General features: G+C 38.5%; 1 protein-coding gene and 1 pseudogene across 2 annotated transcripts in view; both read right to left on the bottom strand.

The window, feature by feature from the left end:
* Positions 1-20,093, bottom strand: part of LOC131792885 (NLR family CARD domain-containing protein 3-like) — a 102,268-nt gene that overhangs the window by 62,449 nt on the left and 19,726 nt on the right. The gene's annotated exons all lie outside the window — the stretch shown is intronic.
* On the bottom strand, positions 12,449-19,729 carry LOC136281830 (uncharacterized; annotated as a pseudogene).

Below are 20,093 nucleotides of genomic sequence, written 5' to 3'. Positions count from 1 at the left end.
AAAACGAATTTACTTTCCTGCATTAAGAATGGATTGAATGGAGACCAATGTAAACACATACATACAACAATAGCTGTCATGGCGGCTGGACCGACCTGGGCGAGCTCGCTACAATTTCTAGTACTCCTGCTTGGAACAGCAGTTTTAATCCAAGTGAGTATAAGTGGCGACTTTTTAGGGTCTTACCAGGCTACAAGCGTCTCAAAGACGTTTATTGCACCTGAATTCGTCTCATATTTGACAAACCACAGAAGATTTAAACCTCGTGCTAAACGATTTACTTCACGGAGGGTCCCACACACGGTCAAAGGAATAAGCAGCTTCAATCTGGAAAGGGATGTGCTTCTGTGCGGGGACGTGGCCATAAATCCTGGCCCGAAAGGGAAGAAGTCTATGTTGAAATACCCATGCAGTGAATGCCACAAAGCAGTTAGAAACAACCAAAACGCCATCTTGTGTGCCACATGTGGAAACTGGTCACACGCTAAATGCCTCAATATGTCTCGGACTATTTTCCAGTACTACTTAGACCAGCCTGATATTGATTGGACCTGTCCAGCTTGTGCTCTACCGCCACTAACGGACTCCTTCTTTGAAGAAGTTTCTGAAGGTGATACACTAATTCCAGCTGAGGAGTATCAAGCGGAAACAACTCAAAATACGGCCTTCGAGCAGTTTCTTTACAGAGATGTCACAGAAATTACTTCTGAAAACGATCAGCTAGAACTCTTTAGGAAACATCACAATAAGGATTTCTTAATTGCCCACTTGAACATTAACAGCATCCAAAATAAATTTGAAGAACTGACCGAAGTAATCAAGAAAATCAACGCCCACATAATGTTCGTAAGTGAGACCAAGATCGACGCGAGCTATCCCAACGCTCAGTTCAAAGTTCCGAACTACTCCCTCTACCGAAATGATAGGAAAAAGGGCGGCGGTGGAATTATGGCTTTAATATCTCAATCGCTAGTCAGGACACAGCTTAAACCTGATAAATCCTTTAAGACACTGGAAATAATTGCCTTCGAAATCAAAACAGATATGGATAATATGGTAATTGTTGGTATTTATCGTCCCCCGAGAGCTCTGTGTGGCGAATATCAAACACTGTTGGAAAGCGAACTCAGTTATGTCTGTAACTGGGCAAGCTTGAACGGAAATTTTGTTGTAGTTACTGGCGACCTAAATCTGAACAGACTTCGCCCTGACAAACCTGAAGGTAAACTGCTTCTCGATTTGGAAGTTGAACGAGGTTTTGAATGTCTAATTACTAAGCCAACAAGAATAGAAAAGCGTGGAATAATTATAACAGAGAGTTTAATAGATGTTTTGCTCACTAATAGACCGGATAGCTTCCAGCTATCTGGTAATTACCATCCTTGCTTAAGTGATCACGACCTTGTTTACGGTGTCCTGAAGCAGAAAATAAATCACAACAAACCAAAGGTCATCACATTTAGGAGCTATAAGAACTTTGACCCTGAACATTATAAACAGCTTTTGTCCTCTGCCCCATGGCACGTTGGACAATTGTTTGATGACGTCGACGATCAAGTTTACGTGTGGAATGCACTTATGAACAATATACTGGACGAAGTGGCACCTGTGAAAAAAATGCGTGTGCGTGATAAAGATGTGCCCTACATGACGTCTCATTGGAAAAGTGCGATTAGAACTAAACGCAAAGCAAATGACAAGTACTTGAAAGACAAAACGCCAGAAAATTGGGAATTACGACGTAAAGCCAGAAACGAGGCCACTAAACAAAGAAGAATCGCCATCAAACAGTACTGGTATAATAAGTCAAACGATTTGAAAATCAATCCCAAGGCGTTCTTCAAAACTTTCAAGCCATTTTTGGGCTCTAAGAGCTGTACTGAAAGAAACGACATCCACTTAAAAGTAAACGGCAGTGTGATAACGAATCAACAACAAGTGGCTGATGAATTGGTTGAGCATTTTGCTACCTTGGCGGATGGTATTGGCGGTACAGCGATTGAAAGAAAGTCAATAGAGGACTTTAGAGACCATCCTTGTGTTCAGAGGATACAACATGAAAATAGGAATTCCACTCAGACCATCGAAATCGAATTGGTTACACAGGGACAAGTCCTTGCAGTTCTCGATTCGCTGAACATAAACAAAGCCACCGGCACTGATGGAATTCCTTCAAAGGCTTTAAAAACAGGTGCTGATGAATTATCCGCTCCACTAACCACCTTGTTCAATTCTTGTATTAACAAGAATGCATGGCCTAGTGAATGGAAGTATGGGCATTGGGCCCCAGTATACAAAAAGGATGACAGGAATGTAAAGGAAAACTACCGGCCCATAACTCTCTTACCATGTGTAAGTAAAGTTCTTGAGAAGTTGGTTGGAGCGCAGATCAACTCTGGCTTTGGTAATCGCATTTACCAACACTCATCCGCTTATCGCAAAGCTCACAGCTGCGAAACAACATTGATCAATTTAGTAGAAGATTGGAGACTGGCGAGGGATCGAAAACAGGTTGTGAGCATACTTTCAACTGACATGTCAAAGGCATTTGACTCATTACACCCACCACTACTTCTGAACAAGCTTGAAGCGTACGGTTTTCAGGAAAGCGCTATTCAACTTTTAAACAGCTATTTAAATGAACGGAAATATCAAGTAAAGATCGACCGTCATGTTAGTTCGAGCCGATTCGTGAGTCGTGGCTGTCCTCAGGGTTCCGCGCTTGGCCCGTTGTTATGGAATGTTTTCCAGAATGACCTATCCTACTGCCTAACAGCGAACTTGTCTATGTATGCCGACGACCATCAAATTTACCACGCAGGAGCAGACCAGGCAGCTGTGACTTCCCAGTTAAAGGATAGTGCCAACTTAGCAACAACGTGGTACGATTCTAACTTATTGGCGGGAAACCTCAAAAAGTACCAAGTTTTGAACTTGGGCTTCACTCAAAATGACAGCAATATTTGCGTGAATGATGTTGTGATTGAAACTAAAGATAATATCATACTTCTAGGAGTAGTGTTAGATTCTAAGCTAAATTTCTCTGAGCATGTAATCTCTATCTGTAAAAAAGCCAGCCAGAGAATTGGTGTTCTAATGAGACTACGTAATTTAATTCCTATGAAATCTAAGTTAATATTATTCAAAAGCGCGATATTACCATTCCTCACGTACTGTCACCTAGTGTGGCATTTTTGTAAAGCGAGTGACACTCGAAAGCTTGAAAGACTACAAGAAAGAGGACTTAGAGCGGTTTTCAAGGATAATAATTCTAGTTATGAACAACTATTAGAGAAGGCAGATCTGCCAACACTACTAAATAGTCGCTTACAGGATCTGTGCATCCTTATGTATAAAGTAAAGCATAAACTGTGCCCTGCATATATAAGTAACATCTTTAAAGAACCAAATAGTAATTACAATCTGCGGCAAGCAGATTTCTCTATTCCTAGGTATGAGACAGTCACCTATGGCAAGCACTCTATTAGATATTTAGGGCCTAGGCTATGGACAAAACTACCCAAGAGTATCAGGGACGTCACAACCCTAACGTCGTTTAAAAGCAAGATACGCCAACTCAATATAAGTGAACTTTTAGATGATGGCTGCGCAGGCTGTAGCCTTTGTTCATTTTGACTTCTGTGTATTTTTACTATAAATCTCTTAATGAGTTAACTATAGATATTTTACCTACTACTGTATATAGTTTTTTTTAGTTTGTATATTCTCCCCTAATTGGTGTCCCCAAATTAGTAAGGGATTTGTTCCCTGGCTAGACGGTTTTTGACACTTTAATAAAGTTTCTATTCTATTCTATTCTATTTGAGCTAAAACTTGTTTTATTGATCGAGATAATTTGAGTTGGTCCTTAAAACTAAAGTGATGTGAGGCAAACAGAGGCACTTGCCAGCAAATGAATAGGCAAGCAAACAATCAAATGTTTAAACCATATGGTCCAGTCTTAGTTTTGGTGAAATGCAGAAAACAGACAGTACCCAGAATATTGGGTGAGAAAAACTGGAGAGGGAAAAGGCGGCTTAAATCCACGCTAAGCAGTTCTAAGTAATAATCGACACAAGATTTGAGCTCGTTTGACATTAGCAAAGAAACTGTCTTCCAGACCATCAAGAGATGCTGATGTTCATCAAGAAACTACAAGAGATGGTGGGAAAGGAGTTGTAGAAGCAGAAAGTGGAAAGGCGACATCAAAAACACTACTTGATTCATCTTTGTGCTGAAAGTAATATTCTTGTTGCAAAAAAAGGTTTGAGTAAGAAATGCAGAACATTCCTTGCCAGCCAGAGTAGCTGAGAGAGTATTGGTGAAAGGAGGAAATCTAATTTAACGACAGACTAAAAAACTTGATTTTTAATAGTGAGTAGCACTATGCTTTGTGCAAATGTTAAAGGTTGAGGAAACTGTATATAGATTCCTTGAGAATGGAGCGGCTTGTTCGAAAAGTCCTATCTAAAGTTGAATAATACTAGTTGTGCATCTTCAAATATCTCCATCTCCCACTCAACTGTATTAGGCCCTATTAAACTTTGTTTAGAATTTAAGAGCCAACAATTTGGAAAGCTTCCAACAGACGTTGTAACAAAGATATCGTTAGTGTAAGTATACGCCAACTTGAACCACAGTTACTAAACAATACAAGAATTGGGGTCCTGATGTAGCTTGTCATCCAGTTGATAATACTACAAAATCTTGGAAGGAGTTATTGAATAAACCAGCAACCATTATAGAATTCTAAGTAATTTTGTTTAAATTTATAATGACCTATACTCGAGACTTAAAGGTTCTAGCTCTGCCCAAAAATCTGTCAGGTACAAGAGCCTTAAGAGAGTTACATAGCACAACTGGTTTCATCATGGGGAAGTGTACAATAGATCTATACCACAATCCAAAACAGCTTTCATGCAAATAAAGCTGATGCTACATGAAATTATCATTAATGGATACACCAGCCTTTCAATCAAATGTAATGATAGCTAAGTGCTCTCAGTGCGAGATATCACAAGCTACATTTAGTTGGAAGACCATTATCATGCGTTTTGCCCTATAAGTGTGTGCAAACAGCTGCCTCCCTTTAAGATTTTGAAAATTGAATGGAGCTATTGGTTTTTTCCTGAGTCCATAATAGACATAATATTTGACTAGAATCTTTCAGAGTTCACAGTGACATCAGGAAATTGGGGGTCACCTCTACAGACCTCCGTAAGGCTTCGAGAATGCATCATGTCCCAAAAATAATTTAAATTAAAGTTTTTCACAAATACACATTTTCCTCTTTATTTAGAATCGCTTGACCTCAGAACCTTAAACAGGAAAGGACTAAAGGACGAGAAAATAACGAAAACTACCGAAGAAACAAGAAACAACAAAACAAATTCCCCGCCCCCCACCCCCCAGCTCCAGCCGAGTATTCCACCAGTCACTAAAAGAGAAGGCATGAGCCAAAGTGGGAGGTGAAGTTTCCTTGATTATGCTTCTCTTTTACCAGGAAAAGTAATTAATTTTTTTAAATAAAACGCTAAACAGTACTTTGTAGATGTATAATACTTGCAAATGATATATGCCAGGGGGTGGATTTGACCAGATGTCACAAAGCTTCACTTCATTCAGAACCTTTGGTTTCCAATTTACAGCTTATTTCCCATTGCTATTAAGGATCAAGAAGTAGCCCTTAAGACTTAAATAACCAATTTATTGAGATTCAAGTATTCTTTGGCATATTTACAGTACTTTTTCATTTTAGGGTTGAATTAGGTCTGTCTTGATCGAGAGGGTACACAAGAACCATGTTAAAAAACTTTGGCAAATCTGTTACAAAGATGGCAGTGATACATGAATAAGAATTGCCTTCTTATGGTAAAGCAAAACAAAACAAAACAAAAAAACCAAGATGTCTGGCACTTGATTTTTTTTTTCTACAAGTGAAATATGAGACATGGATTGGCTTTGGGCTACACACATTAAATGCAAATGATGATTTGTTTTGCCCCTTTTGAGCCATAATAACCTGGTATCTTTCTATCATAATACAATTTGGAAAGAGAAGTAATGTGACAGGTATCACATTACAATTAAAATAAGCCAACACAACATAGCAACTGCATAAATAAAATAAACAAAAGAAAGAAGATTATGTAATGGCTGGTAAGTGCAAACAATTTTCATTCATGAGCCAGGATGGTCACATACATGTAAGCTCCCTAAAACGTTTCATACCGTAAATTGAAATGGAATACTTTTGGTCTCTTGTTGCTTTTGTGGAATTCAGCCAGTTTCTCAGTGGGGAAACCAAAGTCAGCAACAAAAACAAAGGTGTTGAACTGACCTCCATGAAAACAACATCTGCTAAAAACAACATTCCTGCCGGACCACATTGATCATCATCGGATTATTTTCTGTTTCCATGCTCAGTGTCTTTCACAGAGGATAAAGAGCTTGGATTGCAGACTTCATTGGTTAATTGTTTTCATAACTTTAAAAAATTTTGTTTTGACTTGCTCCTTAATGTCAGAAATTACTTGAGGAAGTCACCAATCTGTTAATGAAATTTACATCTGCAAACCTTAAAGATCATCATATTAATCCCCAGAAAGCAGCAAATGATTCAATGCTGACTTTCATTCCCTTTAGCAAGTCTCTTTAAAAGGCTTGAAAAGCGATATGATTTTTTTTACACCAAATTAATTTCACATGCTGCCTGTGATTGGTCATGCAATATTTTCCTTCATTGATTTATCATGCAACCAGTCAGATTGTTTCTAGTTTTGACTGACCATCGACAGCTTTACTTGGAGAAAATCTTAGTACTCATACTAATATTATAGTTATCTATGCATAACAGAGTAACCCAGTAGTAGGTGCCAGAAGAATAAAGAAATAACTCTCTGATAACACTTTCATTTCTTACTCTTGAGAGACAGCAAAGTAAATGGTAGAATTTTGTTTCTCCTTTTAGAAGTGCTGCCAGTTTTGCAGTTTTTGCCAAGTAAAAGTAGCACTATTTTTCCCAAAAGTTGGGTTAGCTAGCTACTTTCAGCCCAGCATATAAAGGTTTGCGCATATTTATGCTATTGATTACTTTCTCCAGATCTCAGTAACATGACAGACATGAGTTGAATGCATTTCATTTATGTTTGACTATTGATGACTTTCTTTTGTCATACATACCTGCCACAATAAGTTGCACTGTGCTTTGTACCACATACAAAAAGTCTCCAATCAATTCACATTCAAATTCGGTATTGTCTCCAGGGTTAATGTTCTTGATAACCAGGGTAGCTCTTCCTTCAATTTTAACTCTTCCTTTGTAAGACGGAGGAATTTTAGGATGTTCTTGAACACCACCACTGTCATTAAAAATCATTCTGACAAATGTGCCATCTACCAGAACACTATAGGTAATGTACTGAATTTCGTTATGTGGATCAGCGTAGTCCCACACCAGATTGGCATCACTACCATTGATAAAGTAGCTTGGATTAGAAGGTTCCTGGGTGAAATGCACATCCACACCCCCTAAAATAGACAACCATAAACATAATATTCTCAGCCCTTTAGTTACATGTGTAACAATATAATTTAGGAAGAAGGGCTAAAATAGAGTCCACCACAGAGGCACTTTTAGTGTAAGCAGTAACAACAATAAGTGTTTATGCACTACATTGGTATTCATTGATATCAATCAGCTTGAAATATACTTTCATTTGCTAAGAAACATAGTTCAAACAGTAATGTGTAACTATTTGTGCCTTTGTGTAACTTCTCAAACAATATAAATTTTGGTTTATTTGCTCTAAAGGTCTGTTTCTACTTACAACAACAACAATTTTAGGACAAGTGCATTTCCAAGTTTAATATTATACTTTAATTGGTGTGACTAAGTTCCAAAAATGGTTAAATGTGGTTGAGACATGTAAGAAATATACTTAGATACTTCATAGTTAAGTGTGAACATGTAATTTATATTCACAAGTTTTGGAAAATAAAATAATGAGCAAGGAACAAGCAAGTTTTTGTCTAGACTATGAGTGGATAAAAATTGTACAAGCAAAAACTAATCATAATGTAATTTGAGGAAATGTGGGTTGTGTGTGTTGCAGAAAATAGAGCAACATTTACATTACTGCTGAAACAAAGTAAAGGCAAAAGTGAAGAACAAATTAGTTGAATGAAAAGCTTGCATTAATATTATAGGAATTATAGTGCCAATTTAAAACATAAATGTTTCTCATTCACATGTGCATGAATCAAATGGCAAAGGTGGATTGTAATACTTTCTCATCTGAGTCAGAATCTACAAATTTAAGTCTTTTGTACCATTTTGGAGGAGATTCCACTTTAGTTCTTTGGATTGCAAATGTCAGGGATTGATCAAGGCATATATTTAGACAAAGATTGCAATCAGTTTGCATAAGGAGAAATCAGAATGATTTTCACCAATTTTCATGAAGTCTGGCTTTCTCTGACATTATCTTCATTAGTAAATCTAACTTGTTTACACCAATGGCTGACTTCTTGTTTTAAACCTTGAAGTCATGATTCTATAGTTGTCTGCAACCAGCAAACCTCACTGACATTCACTTTCATTCGTTTTGGCAAGCCCCCAAACCACAAAGGCATAAAAAAAAACCCATACCATTGTTTTCACTGGTCAAAATATCTTCTACAACTTGTGATTGGTCAGATGCTAATTTCTCACTAGTGAGAGAAACCATCCTACCTATCAGAATTTGTGCAGTTTATTACAAATCTTTTTGTTGTTGTTGTTAAATTAGCTTGAAGTAAATCTCAGTAGGTATATACATCAGCAAAGATACCTTCACATACTTTTCAATGCAGAAAATTATCCTTGCTGAGGTTATTGTTTGAACCAATACTGATTGGAAAAAGCTCTTCCCAATAATGAGTGATGGATGGAAAGGAAGAGAGTTTATGTACAGATGGCAACTCTCTTCTGAGTTTGCACAGCCATCACGTTTGTAATGGAAAGCCACCTGACAAAGCAGTAATTTTCCTCATGGCTAAAAAGACGACTCACATTAATTAAGAAAATATTGCACTTCTAAGTTTCAATGTTGATGTTAAACTCTGAACGTACATGGTATTGTTACACTTGAAACATAAAATCATTTGCTCTTGATTTCTATCGCATCATAGTTATTCAGACTTCATTTATCACGCGATTGAAATCCCAACATCATATCTAAATTTTGAAGTACAAAAACTGTTGAAAGCAACCTTGGAGTTCGGAAATCATTTTGACGAAAATCACGTTCATTAATAAAGGGTCGGCGTTTTCGATATCTAAGCTTAAAATGGCACATGGTAAAAATATACTGTCAAATCCTTTGTACGGGAGAATAACTTCACACTTACCTGACCCGTGAAACTTTACCAGCAGAAGAAAGAGTAAGTAAATTTCATAATCACGCAAAGACACCATCCTGTCAGACCTTTGTTGATGCCTCAACGAGGAAGGATGTGCCAAGATCTTCTGGAAGTCACTTGACGGGATGGCCTATAAGGCCCTAATTCGTTTTGAGACTGGGACCGAGTGTCACGATCCTTGTCGGCAAATTGCCTGAACAACATGACGGATGGTGCGATTTATGGAAAAAAACTCCCATTTATGTTAGACAATTAGGACATTTGCATGAATCATAGAAACTTTTCTTTCGGAGAAACGTTCCATTCAGATTAAACTATGCGTGAAACTTGCGAATGTTACGAATGAGAACAAAGACACCGATATCGATCACGCGCGCGTGGGTGAAAGTCACGCAAGTAAAAAGTAACTTGTAACAGACAGATTTCAACTCCTCTTTCTTGTTTATCAACCGTGGATTCTTTTCCAAGGGCTACTAAATATAATCAAGGTCGGGTTCCACTGATCTATCCCCTATGGGGATGCACGAGAGTACCCATATTTCTGGGGCCGGAACCGGAAGTCAAGTGGATTACAAATGAAATAATAACGCAATCCAGACGCTTAAAGTCAGTCAGTACATGGCAAGAAATGCGGGAGTCATTTTGAATACATTTTTTTTTTTAAGAGTAATTTTCCTCAATCTTGATTCAGCTTCTTCGTGTATCTTCGAACCATGTGGTCTAAAAACATCTCCAAGACTTTTAGTTTTGTGGTTGATGTAAAAAAGGACTTTAAGATACGGTACGGTGAATCTTTACTACGGCTACCTTGGCCGCGATAGATAAGGGTGAGTACGGAGTATTTCCCTCCAAATACGAATCGTTAAGTTACAGCGACACTACGGCGAAAAGCTCAGATCTCAAAGCGTTGTTGTGCAGTCATTCTATTGGCAAAAATGTCATCCTTCAAGGAAGCAAGAGAGTTATTCCGTCTTTGTTATAAGATGAACTACATTAGTGATGACGAATTTTTGTTGCTTTACACTAGCTACGAATCACAAAACCTAGAACTTCCGTATGACCCGTTCTCTGAATTTGACTTCGAAAATTTTAGCGACGAATGTTTGGCACAGTTTAGACTTTAAAAAATGCACATACCGTAATATAAGATGCAGTCAAGGGAGTGTTTGTGATGGAGAAGAAGCTTTATGTTTGCTGTTATGTGTTTTCCATATCAGTATAGCGACATGGTACATTATTCACCAAGCCTGTTCCTGTTATCAGCATGATAAGAAATGAAGTGTTGAATTACACTTATGCAACTCGCGGTCATCGTATTCAACAATGGAACTATCAGCGGGTCACCCCACCTATCATGTAAACGTGATCAAAGTAAAATAAAAAAATTATATGGACAGGCGGGTTACCTCACCTACCTGAGGTCCCCCACCTCCATGTAAACAGGCCCTAAAGGTGTAAACATGTAGTACTTTTCATCCTCCGCACTGAATTTACAATCAGGTAACTTATATGAACAGCGGTACGGTACTTTGGGCACGCCCTTTCTTCGCCGAATTTTCTGTTTATTCTTCTGTTATGTAACAGTCTTTGGGGACTATTTTCTCTTAAGATATCTTTTCAAGTATAATTCTAATTCTGTTAGTAAGTTCATTATAATTTTTATATTACCAATCTTGTTTTAGTTATGATCAACCTTAACCGCAATAGTCAAAAATTTAAGGTAGAAAATGATTTTGTAAAGCGTAAACAGCTCGAAAGTGCCTACTTAGTATGTGAACTCCGTTCTGTGTAGCTTAATGTGATTCGCTAGTTAAGTGTAAAAGGATGAAGAAGATTAGAGATTGACAGCTCAGTAAGCGTCACCTTTATAAGCGGTGACCCACACTTTCCTTGAGAGATCTGAGCTAGTTCCCGTTATAGTAACTTGTGTAGAAAAAGGAGAGAATGGAGAAATAGTCAACAGAACGATGGCGTTGTTTACACGATCGAGACTTCCGACTCGCCCGTACCGAGACCTCCACCGTTTCAGAGCATGCCCACAACACTGGACACAAGCCACTCTGGAACGAAGTAAAGTTTATTGATCGTGACCATTATTACTACATGCGCAGAGTCAAAGAGGCAATTCATATAAGACTTCAGCCCAACAACATCAACAGGGATAGTGGAATAGAAATTCCAAAAGCGTGAATGCCCACGATCAAAAAACACAACAACAGGAGAGCCGTGCCACAGCGGACCGCCGAGGGAGGAAATCACTGAATGAAACAGCTCTAGCACCGAAATGCACCAATCAGAGCTTTTGAAAAACAACCAATCACGGCAGAGCATCATGCCTTATAAGATCACGCATGATCAGTCGACCTCATCGCCTGAAGAAGACTAGTAGTATGCAGTCGAAACGTCGCGATCTACATCACACGTGACTACCTCGTGAGATAAACGAAAAACTTAGCTTTCATTGTTATTCACCACGATGAATAACCACAACCTTTTCTACGAAATCTTGAATGGTGTACACACAGAACAAATTTCAAGCAAAATAGGTGGAGATCATATTGGCAGAACCCAACAGAATTTACTTCTTCTTTGAAAAAACAGAAAATGCAAAATGACATTTAATCAACAAAGTCATTAACTTGAAGCTGCAATAAATTTACAAGGAAGGGCAAGTCAATGCAATGTCATCTCTGTCGGGGAACTAGTTAGTTATTATGAAATTAAGAGACCCTAGGACCTGAATAGGACCTGAAAACAATTCAGGCCCGTACGGGATTTGCACCCATGACCTCTGTGATACCGGTGCAGCGCTCTACCAATCGAGCTAACAAGCCAACTGGGAGCTAGTCAATGAATTGGGTACAAATAAACTATGATAAACTAAACTAAAATACATTTTTCAGGTCCTGTTTACAACTACTCGTTTCAGTAGTGTTCTTAGCTGCGAGGATCTCTTAATTTCATCTCTCCACCGCAGTGCAAATATATGAATTTTCATATATCTAAAATCACTAGTTAGTTATTACTTTTTCGTTATGCCATGTCGTTATGCCATGTTTGCAATCATAGCCTCCTGGTTTTTAAACATCTGCGTTTGCTTCTCTTTTTCGTTTTCAACTTCTCTTGCTTTCAAAGCGAGCTCCTCTTCACGGATCTTAAGCTCCTTTTCTGACTTTTCCCGTGGAAATTCGGTAACATCAGCTCCGCTTCTTCGCTGCCTTTTCGCTTTTCTTTCACAGTCTTCATTAGCCTTTCTTTTAGTTTCACCAAGTCTTTCCAAGGCTTGGGAACGCATCTCGGTTTTTTTGCGATCTGTTTCTACGCTCTTGCTGTTACAAGATTCTCTCGTTTATTCTGCTAGTTTCTCTCTTCCAGAAATTTCTTCTAACAATACGTCGATCGAGCTCTGTTGGCTCGGGAGATGCACTACTAGCTTTTGCTTCTTCTTTACTTTGCTGTCGACATCTTCCAAGTAGCAAATCAAATCTCTCTCTCACCACCCTTTGATTTAATTTGAGTTTGACTGCAGTCACACTGTTGAGGTTTTCGGAAATTTGCGTCCAAATTCTTCTGCTTTCATTGCGTCCTTTCTTGAACTTGTAAAACTCTTGTACCAAATTTCTTTGCACAGCAACAAGTCGTGCGCTGTCGTCCACTAAATTGACTTGTTATAAAAATCAAAATTAACGGAAAGAAATGACTTTCTAATAACTTGTTATCAGCACCCACCAACTTAGTGCCGGAAAAGTAAACTGAAGAACTGTCCCTGATTTTGACATCTTTTTTCTACAGATAAATTTTGACCAAATCTCGTTCAGCTATGGTTTATCAACTCGTAAAGAAACGTAAGTAATTTAATCACAAGGAAAAAAAATTCAAATAATTAAGACTTCAGAAAAAATATTATGGCAAATTCTGACGTACTCACCACTACGGGAACGAAGTGATTTTGCCGTAGCAGATGGCAAGAGTACGGCGTGAATTCCCGCCTAAGACATGCGCAGTCCGATGGGTTTTAAGTGTAGACTTCCGGTCGCCGTAGTGGAGCCTGCATCTTAAAGTCCCTAAAATCAGCCGAGAAGCTATTACACGAACACGAAGTGGAAACAACAACTAGCTTAGTTATGTATTACTGTTACGGTGTTGGCAAAGGTAAGTCTAAAGTCAGAGGGGTGCCTCAGATGAACTTTGGTTACGAGGGGGAATGTTAAGTGGAGGGATGCAGGGGTGTAGTATTCATGGGGAGACCAAGGGATCCAAAAACATTCCATAAAAATCGCAAATTAAATCTACTCTTTATTTTGATTTTTGAAAGACAGGTGTGTCAAAAACGTGAAAAAGCTGTACCACGCTTCCTTATTAAGTCACTGTTTATTCACTTGATTTAACGATTTTACGACAACGCTTTGGAACAGTGCCATATATGGCGCGATAAAACACGTGCTGCATACATTTCTGTTTAGTTATGTATAGATATAGGAAATCTCTTATAAATGTCAATTAAATTAAGAATAATTAACGCATCGTACAGTTTCCAACACAGGTGCGTAATTCACTTACCTTGTTTTTTTGCAAAAATTGGAAAAGATAGAAAGGAATAAAAAATAAAACCACTGCAGAACTTCAATGGCTAAAATGTGGTGGCTAACCTGAAAAAGGAGGGGTTTGTATGTGGTTTTCAATACCCTTTTTCAGATATGACCCAAAAGTCAATACCTACAGCACATGCCTCTCGCACAGACTTATATCATTGACTAACTGACTGATTGACTACCAGACAAAATTGATAAATGAATGACGGAATGAATGAATGTCTCTTTAATACCTCATTGATTTGTCACAAAGAATGTAGAAATAAAAGGGAAAAAAGTATTTTTTCATGATCCCCAGACTGCAAAGTCTCCACCAAGGATCACATATGATTAAGTTCCTTTTGTTATCACTGAAAAAAGGGAGAATGATTGCCATCAGGGCACTGACAGGTATGCAGCTGATAAGCAACGAAGAAAAAAATGCTTAGGTAACAAACACGTGATTGCAATGTTTGAAGATATGTTATTCCATAAGCTTGTAGAAGACAGTTTTCTGTGACCTTAGCCTGCTTTGAGGCGAGAAAGTAAATAGTTGAAAAAAAAAAATAGAACCAAAGCTTGGAAAATAGTTGTGCAGGGTGTGTTTGTTTGTACGAATAGAATGAAGTAGAGGACACAGAAGACTTACATTTATACTTTCCAAGGAGTAATAACCACCTTGTTTTCTACTAAATGATGATTGCATGGCAAAATTGTTTTCTTTAACTGATTTCTAATTCCTACCAGCTAGAGGTACAAGACTAAATAAAAAAAAGAGAAAATGTAAATTTATTCACGAAAATAGTAATTCTAAGGAGTGTACGACTCGTTTAGAATGCGGAAAAGTAATATGAGCAAAGTCGACAAAATATGCCAGCTGTACCTCCAGCCAGTAGTAAAAACTTTTTCACTATCACGTATTGGAAGAACCGTAGTTAAAATTAGGCAAACACGACTGACGTTGTGCCGCTAGGGACGAAGGTGAACGAGAGCTACGTATAATTTCATCAGTCAGTTATTCTTTCTTTTTTTTTTTTTGAGTATAATCGAGAACCATATGATTTGACAAGCACTGGTTCTATTTCTGCCGCTTACATTATTATTGCTTGGGTATAATCAGGAAATTATGTGAACAACTGAGCACGTACCCCTCCAACGACCCAACAAAAGTCAACTGATGACAAGTTATGGTCAACGTTCTCTTAGGGGAAGGGTAGGTAAGTATTTGCTCAGATACTGACATTTATCCACATGTGGTTACCCCTCCAAAACTTTGGACGAAACGTGAGAACAAAATTAAGTAAAATATAGCCCAACGACAAGAGTAGTAAAAGGAACAGAGGTTGTTTTGCAATAAACTGATTGAAATTATGACGAACTGTGCGAAATTGTGCTAACAAAAACGAATGAAGTGAGCAGGTTTTTCAACAAAGGCGCGTGTCCATTTACAATAACAGCAGATGAAAATAAAATGCAAGTAAACAAAAGAGCGAATGTCCCTGATTCCTAAGCACGGAAAAGCAAATGCAAAAGCGGGCTAAAAACAAATTACAATGAAACTATTTAAAACAGTGAAACAAAGTAATAACTAAGCGAATTTGCGGGGTTTACGCGCTAGTAACCAAGATAAGAGACTAAAAGCGATTCGGTAATTAACAAGGTCAAGCACTTGTACTGAATGTAGCAAACAGTATAAACAATCCTACCCTACCAGGAGCAAGTTCTCTAGCCTTTTAGCCTTCTCTCAAGCGAACAGTTCAGTAGGGCAGCACAAACTCAAAAGCATCGTTTCAAAAAAATTTATTACAGGACTCTTTCAAGATTCACCTAAACAATAAGTAACTTTTTTTCTCTTTAAGCTGCAGACGAGTTGCCGTTAAAGTTGCTTCCAAACAACATCGTGTGATTGCTTTCATATCACCTCTCGCTACAGCTCACGCATCTTAAGATTGAAAAACAAGACACGCACGGCAGATTTTCCGCAGTTTCCGCATTGCAGTTAAAGACTTTCCGTTTTCGCCTGGTGATCTCTTTATTTTGCACCTTTCCTCTGGCAAAGGAAGATAATGTTTTTCCTTCTATAGTAGTAACATAATCCTTCGTGGTTTTTTTTTGTATATTTGGGCGTATCAGCGTCAGATAGCGTTTTTCTGCCAAAACTACGAATGATGCGTTCGTCTTCTTATATTTTCAAAGTTTTTAGTGGCAGGAATCCGCCTCTCCCACCCACTGCCCCTTTGAAACTCTAACCTTCCACGCTCGTAGTTGCGACTTAATCCCAATCAAAACTTTCCTCCTTCTCATGACTAATTGTTGGAATCTGATCAGTAGAGCTAAACAGTAAACCAAGCCTTTGAGTCTGTTCCTTTGACGTCTCCATCGTCGACCCGTCCAAAGACTAGGCCAGAGGGACTGGCATAGATGGACCTGATCAGAATATTGTACGCAATTAATACATAAAGAGAGAGTCGGATAATCTTGCGGGGATTAAACAAAGAAACTCTGCACCTAATTTTCAATTACGAGATGGTTGTATTCAAATGTATTCAGCTGAAGCTACAAAGAAAAAGCATAAAATTTACCAGATAAATACTTTACAAAGCTATATTGAAGAATTATTGACCGTATTCCTATGACTTGCAATTTATCGGTGCAAACTCAATAGTAATAAATCTGAATATAATCTTGAGTCAAACGCTCAGAAAGACTCGCTTCATGTTGTTAGCGGTCGCTCATTATTTATCGCCTATGGGGGGCAGGGGGGGGGGTTGGTTACGCCATGATAAAATTTATGATTCCCCCTCATTGACAGTGAATTGGTGGTCAATCTTCTATAGTACTCCCTTACACTCTGTTAGAGACGACTGATCACCCTCCCTTCCTTAAAACCAGGTGACCCCCCCCTCAATCAAAAAAAAAAGGAAGAGGAATCTCCCATCCCCCGGTGGTAAATAAAATGTTTGGTCTCTAAAACTCTTTTCATGACTGTGGGAGCAAGATGGGTTGACATTCACTCTGACACCTAAGTTTGTAATCCATTCCCCGAATTTATTTAAAAAATTATTTCCTACATTTCTACATACCCTAGTTTAATACACTGTTCTCTTTATTAACCTGTATAACTGGTTTCTTTCGTCTTTCACCACAGGTATTTTAGCATTATCTCGACCTAATCCTTAGCATTCAAGCAAACTTCTTCCATCCTGTTTCCTTAATATCGCATGTAAATGGAATCGCTTCGGTAACAAAACTGTAATAATGATGGCGTGGTACACTTCCTTTATTGGAATGGAGCAGATATTTCAACAGAAATCTCATCTTTGAAAACGAAGTTTCGAAAAAGTTACACAGCTTACTGCAAACGGCTTGATTGTAATTCCATTATAGGGTGCGTGGATTAAAACGACTTTCAAAAGAAGGAAAAGCCATCAGGGTCCTTAAATCAGTTCAGCGCAATACATATGACGTTGGTATACGAGAAATACTACCTTTTGCTCTCAGAATTGTTTCCTCCTTTTATTTCTCTTCCCAGGAGGATATGTTGGTGTCAAACATCAGAAGCCACTTCCAGGAAAGACTGGAAATGGGCTTTGACAACAAAAACAAATGAGATGGGAGGGGAAGGGGGAGGGGGGATTAGAAGGGAGGGGAGGGGAAGGGAAAACTACTTTTCTGTTTCTTCCGCCAAGCTCTTATTAAACTTACTGATGGAGTTTTCAAGTTTTCCTCCCCTTACAGCCCGTGTGGTCAGGCAATTAACGGAGGGATCATGGCTCTTGTAGGATAAGGAATGGATGAGGGGTGAGAGGGGAGGGGAGGGGTTGTACGGGAAGTGAGGGAGCATAGCAGCGTTGCTTTAGCAGCAGTCAATTTCCTGTCCTTCCCAATCCCACTATTATGGCTTTGTTGGGGAAACATTAAGATTTTGCGATGTTTCGTTTCCTTTACATGTTTTTGCTGTTAGAAATTAAAAACCCAACGAAAAAAAAAAAACACTTACTGAGTTGTGCTCCAAATCGTTAACTGTGAATACTACCCGTTGTTTAGATCACTCCACTGACTAACAGTCGTCCACCTGGTCCTCATTGTTCGATAACGATAACCACTGCATAAATCTCCATCCGATAGATGGTGCAGTATTCTTTGTTAACACATCCGCTGGATAGCGATGTATTCATTGGATAGCGTTATCCGCCCTTTGAACAACTGGGTCCTGTTCTATTTTAGAATCTATTAATTTTTTTTAAGTATTTTTATATGACTTCGAGGATGTCGGTTAACGTTTCAAATCCGTTGTCTTTATTTCTGATGAAAGTGAAGACTTTATCAGCTCCATCTTTCAGAGAGTTCCTTTATAAAATTTGTTCAAACGATTTGGTTACAATCTGTTGACCAAGCTCTAACTGCCAGTCTCTTTAGCAAAGAATCCATAATTGGTACAAATCCAGATCTTCCTGTATGGGGAACCGACAATCATCCCTTCATTCCTGGGGCTATGCGTCCTCGCCTGCCGGGTCGCACATCTACTAACTCGTAATTAGGCCCCAGACCTGTGTGGAAACAGGCATCCGCTGGCAATACATTACCCTTTAAGAGTTATCCACAGCACACTTTGTTTACCTCGCCCCTGTTGTGTCCCCACCCATCCTCTTTCCCCGCACACCTCCCCTTTAGGAACCTCCCAGTGGTCAAATTTCATTGCTGTGCAGATCGAAATAGAAATAAAAAACAATGCCTATAAACTTTTTTTTGCTTTGGTTTATGTTGAAAGAGAGGCGCTCGAGGCTTATAAAGAATGGAAAAAATATTGCTGCTCGTGGATGATACATGCTTATGATATTCCTTTCATAACAAAACTCTAAAAACAATGGCGTTTTACACTTCTTTTCGTCTAATGTAAATACCTCAGAAGCATAAGCATCACCTTAAACGAAAAAAACATCACAAAGGTAGCTATTATAACTTGAATGTAATCTAATCAAAGAGCAACTAAAGACAATTAAAAAAGCTCCTTCCTGCATCTGCAAAAGGGAAAATTTAAAAAACGTTACTTAAAAGGAAAAGTACAAAAGGAAAAGTACAATCACTTCAATCAATTGGTCAGAGTCTTGCTGACTTTGATTGCCTCGGCATAAAAAGGAGCATCGGCATCACTAATACTATTCTAAGACAAATGCCAATTGGTTAGCTTCCTGCTAACTTAGATTGGCCCAGCAACAAATGCAGCACCGGCAATATCTTTGCCGGACAAGCTCCAAATTGGTTAGTGTCTTGTTGACTTTGATGGCCTCAGCAATAGATGTAGCACTGGTATCACTAATACGATTACGAGACAAATTCAAACTAGTTAGCGTCTTGTTGACCTTGATTTCCTCAACAATAGATGTAGCACCGGTATCACTAATACCACTGTTAAACAAATTCAAATTAGTTAACGTCTTGTTGACCTTGATTGCCTCAGCAATAGATGTAGCATCAGCATCACTAAAAAGATTGACAGACAAATTCAAATTAGTTAGCGTCTTGTTGACTTTGATTGTCTCAGCGATCAATGTAGCAAATGACCGGTGTGAGGATAGTTTCGTGTAGATCAGCCGACTTCAACATGTCTTAAATGACATACAAGTATAACATTGTATCTTCAGAGGACTTCAGATCGCTCAAATTCCCATAAAAGAAGGTGCAGCATTCGGAATCTGGATGATATGCACACGATTTGAGGTATATGTTTGTTGTTACGTCGAGTAGTCCTCCATGAAGGTTGATCAATTTTTTTTTAAAGATGACTACTAGAGGTGAGATTTCTCTTCGGGATATTGCTCTTCAGATAACATTCTTTCAAAGCCTTGAATGTTTCATTTTTCTGAAACATTTATTGTTGAGAACATTAGATGTAAACATCGCCAAATTATGCAATATCTGATTTTGAGCTTCGTTCGCGAATTTCCTCCATAAAAAGTAGAGGCAGGCCCGCAGAGATAGTACATATTTAATAACTAGAATATTATAACCAGCTAGGTGGGTAGTTTCAGTTGCAGAATCGGTGCACTTTTGAAGAAATTCAGATAAACGTTTTCCCTGTTTTACCCGACAACAAAAATGACCGAAACTGTACCGAGA

The sequence above is a fragment of the Pocillopora verrucosa genome, chromosome 6 (genome assembly GCF_036669915.1).
Source record: "Pocillopora verrucosa isolate sample1 chromosome 6, ASM3666991v2, whole genome shotgun sequence".
NCBI lineage: Eukaryota > Metazoa > Cnidaria > Anthozoa > Scleractinia > Pocilloporidae > Pocillopora > Pocillopora verrucosa.
The sequence above is the reverse complement of the archived record's forward strand: the minus strand, read 5'-3'. Positions and strand labels throughout refer to the sequence as shown.